General features: G+C 45.4%; 1 non-coding gene across 1 annotated transcript; it reads right to left on the bottom strand.

The window, feature by feature from the left end:
• Window positions 1–1060: 1060 nt before the first annotated feature.
• On the bottom strand, window positions 1061–1166 carry LOC132651334 (U6 spliceosomal RNA). Its single transcript, XR_009589067.1, has one exon. It is a non-coding gene; the product is annotated as a U6 spliceosomal RNA (small nuclear RNA).
• Between the last annotated feature and the right edge of the window lie 2958 nt (window positions 1167–4124).

Genomic DNA, 4124 nt, shown 5'->3' with positions numbered 1-4124 from the left:
AGTGAGTCCGGGACAGCCAAGGCCACACAGAGAAACCCTGTCTCAAAACAAAACAACATTTTAGGGTCAGTGAGAGGGCTTAGCTGGTAAAAAAACAATTGAAACCAAGCCTGACCACTGAGTTCAATCTTGGGAACTCACAAGACGGTGAAAGGGGAAAACCCACTCCCAAAGGTTACCCTCTGACCTCCCCACTATACTGTGGCATGCACATGCTCGCACACATGAATGCATGTTCACGCATACACAAATAATTAATGTAATAAAAATGTTTTAAAGGACCTGAGCCTTTGAAAAGAGCTGGCGCTGAGGCCAGACTTAATGTCTCAGTGGCTCTCAAGAGCTTCCACTCCTTGCTGAGCACTTTGGGCCATTGTGTAAGGCACTATCTCTCTTTCAGTTACTTAATCCTTGCGACAGCCTGTGCGGCCAACTTGCTTATCCATCCCTGACCTGCAGATGAGGGAAAACTTCGGAGAAAGGGGTTTGGAGGAATGCTATCAAGATCTGCCTCTGCAGATCTGAACGCCTGGCAGGAAAGGCGGGTTACGAAGGCCCCCTACACTTGTAGGAAAACTTCAAATGAGAACTTAAAAAGTCAAGACCAGTAAGGGAGGGAGGGACTTGGCCACTGGGGTAAGGCAGGAGAGATGTGGACGGTTCTGACTGCAGGACCATCCTCGGGGGTCTAAAGTGGCGACGTGTGGATTGCAGATTCTTGTAAAGTAACGGATTACCGTGGGCATTTGTTAGCAGTAAAATCAAGGGCTCACTACCTCCTGGGCTCTCATCCTTTTGTTTTAAGTCAATGGAGAAATACTGGGTCTGGTGCTCATAAGTTTTTAGGTTAACTTTAAAATGAGGATATTAAGCTGGGTGATGGCGGCACACGTCTTTAATCCCAGCACTTGGGAGAAACCCTGTCTGTGGGCAGGGGAAGGGGGAGTTTTGATATTGTGGTGGCTCACACCTGTAATCCCAGATGTAGAAGCAGGAAGATCAGGAATTCAACGTCCTGTCTAGCTACATATGGGATTTAAGGCCAGAGCCTGTATCAAAAATATAGAGTGAACACTTCATAAATTTGCATGCCATCCTTGCATAAGGGGCTTTGCTCATCTTCTCTGTTATTTAGGTTTTTGTATATGCACTGATAAGTCCAGCACTCTACCACCTTATAACAAAGAGAAACATTTTTCTCTCTCAATGGTTCTCCCATGAGACCCACCCAGACTGAGCTCAACTCCTAGAAACAAAATATGTGATTCTCCCACCTCTGCCTCCCTAACAGCCAGGGCCCCAGGAACATGCTCCCAACCTACACAGATTTTCACAGAGATCCAGCTAGAGTGTAGGAGCACCGTTTGTTTCATTTTCGTTGTGTTTCATGTTTATGATGACTTTCTGCTTACGATGAGTCATACTGGTTTCTCATTTGTAGTAACTGTGTGAAAAGTTCTCTTCAAAGGTGAATGCATTTTGTAAGTTACTTGATGTAAAAGAAAACTGGTTATATGGGTGTTGGGGAGATAAAAAGCAACCTAAGGGAGAAAGGGGTTTGTTTCATCTTACAGTTCCAGGTATTATACATTCCATCGCTGTGGGGAGGTCAAGGCAGGAACTTCAAACAGCTGGCCACATCACATCCACAGTCAAGAACAGAGAGAAATAAGTGCATGTGTGCTTGCTTGCTTACACCCATCTTGCACATTTTGGGACCCCCATGTCTAGAGAATGGTACCACCCATACTGGGCTTGACACCATTCTCACATCAGTTAACTAGGGTAATCTCCCACAGACATGCCCACAGGCCAACACAAAGTGGACTGGGCCCCATTGAGACTCCCTTCCCAGGTGACCCTAGGTCGTGTCACTCTGACAATGAAAATTATCCACCACATGGGTAGTTTGAAAGGTAACAGGACTGCAGTAGGGTGTGTGCTTTTCCTCCCATCCCCAAGCTCCCAGAATAATGACTCATAAGACTAAAATATATTTACAAAAACCTAGGCCATATAGATAAGCTCTTCTCTGACTAGCTCATAACTCGAAATCACCCATTTAGACTAATCTGCATTCTGCCACATGGCTGGTTACCTCTGCTCAGGTACCGTGAGTTTGTCTTCCTCACATCTATCTGGGCAAATCTCTCATACCTGGCTCTATCCAAGAATCCTTTCTGCCTGCCAGATGTTGCACCTTCTATTCTACCCTTTGTTTTAATTGACAGGCAATGCATGCATACATGACACAAGATGTTCTCTCTACAATGAGCTGGAGTGCAGGAAGGAAACACGTTTTTACATACGACTTTTGCCTTCCAACAGCACTCTCAGCCATGGGTCTGAGGTGCGTACCACGAGGTTTGTGCTTACAACTAAAAGCTGAAATTAAGCTACCATGACCTGTTAATTAACATCACAGATCATCCTGGCTGTACTAGAATTTTTAGGAGCCTTAGAAAATTAGACCCTTGAGGAAGGGAGATCCCAGCGGGCTGAAGAGTTTGGGATGTAGTGTGTAGCTCACAACAGGATGAGACCTTGTCACTTTTCCGTTTTAGTCTACATCTTGCCTATTAGGATTAACATGAATCAATCAACCGGCATTTGTAAATGACAACATTTAGTTTTGTTGTTGCTGGTTTGAAACAACCATGCACTTGTGTGTGCAAGTGCATTTATGTGCACATCTGTGGAGGCCAAAGGACAGCTTTGAGCATCATCCTCAGGAACTCCATTCGCTCCTTTGGGACAAAGTCTCTCATTATCCTGGAGCTCAACAGTTAGGCTGAGCTGGCTGGCCAGAAACCACAGAGATCTTCTGTCTCTACCTCTCCAACAGTGGAATTACAAGTGCCATTTTATGTGGGTGTGTGATCAAATTCAAGGAGTACACACTTTATTAACTGAGCCATCTCTTCAGTCCAGATTGACTACTGTTAACATTGAACTTAAATTATCCTACGCTGTTGGTATTTTTTTTTTAAGATTTATTTATTATGTACACAATGTTGTGCCTGAATATACACCTGCATGCCAGGAGAAGGCACCAGGTCTCACTATAGATAGTTGTGGGCCACCATGTGGTTACTGGAAACTGAACTCAGGACCTCTGGAAGAGCAGACAGTGCTCTTAACCCCTGAGCCATCTCTCCAGCCCTATCCAACTCTGTTTTGAGGGGAAGGTGGGAACTGAGATCTTGTTTTGTTTAGGGGTTGAGTGTATGTGTGGCATTAGCCTGTTTATATGCCTGTCCATGGAAGCCAGGGGTCAATGTCAAATGTATCCCTCTGATACTCTCTACCTTTTTTGTTTTGTTTTAAGATAGGGTATTAGTTAGGGTTTCTATTTCTGTGACAAAACACCACATTGAAAAACATGGTAAGGAGGAAAGCGTTTATTCAGCTTACAGTTCCACATTGCTGTTCATCATCAAAGGAAGTCTGGACGAGAACTCAGACCTGGCAGCATCCTGGAGGCAGGAGCTGAGGCACAGGCCATGGAGGGGAGCTGCGCAGGGATAGCACCACACACCATGGGCTGGACCTTACCCCCAACCCCTTACTGGTCACTAACTGAGAAAATGCCTCGTAGCTGGATCTCATGGAGGCGTTTCCTCAACGGAGGCTCCTTCCTCTCTGATGACTCTTAGCTTGTGTTACATTGACACACAAAACCAGCCAGTATAGGGCCTTATTTAAAGTTACTATTGCTGTGATGAAACTCCATGACCAACTTAGGGAGGAAAAGGTTTATTTGGCTTACGGTTCCACATTACTGTTCATGACTGAAGGAAGTCAGGGCAGGAACTCAAGCAGGGCAGGAACCTGGAGGAAGGAGCCAACACAGAGGCCATGGAGGGGTGCTGCTTACTTGGCTTGCTCCTCATGGCTTTCTCGACCTGTTTTCTTATAGAATCCAGGGCTCAGTGGGCTGAAGCCTCCCCCATCGATTACCAGTTAAGAAAATTCCCCACAAGCTCGCCTATAGTCCAGCCTTAACAGAGGCATTTTCCCAGGTGAGCTTTCCTCCTTTCAAACGACTTTAGTTTGTGTCAAGTTGACATAAAACTAACCAGCACAGACAGGATCTTCCACTAATGAAAGCCCACTAATTGGTT

Source organism: Meriones unguiculatus, chromosome 1 (genome assembly GCF_030254825.1).
Source record: "Meriones unguiculatus strain TT.TT164.6M chromosome 1, Bangor_MerUng_6.1, whole genome shotgun sequence".
In the NCBI taxonomy this organism is placed as follows: Eukaryota; Metazoa; Chordata; class Mammalia; order Rodentia; family Muridae; genus Meriones; species Meriones unguiculatus.
Note: the sequence above shows the minus strand (reverse complement) of the source record. Positions and strands in the feature narration are given on the sequence as shown.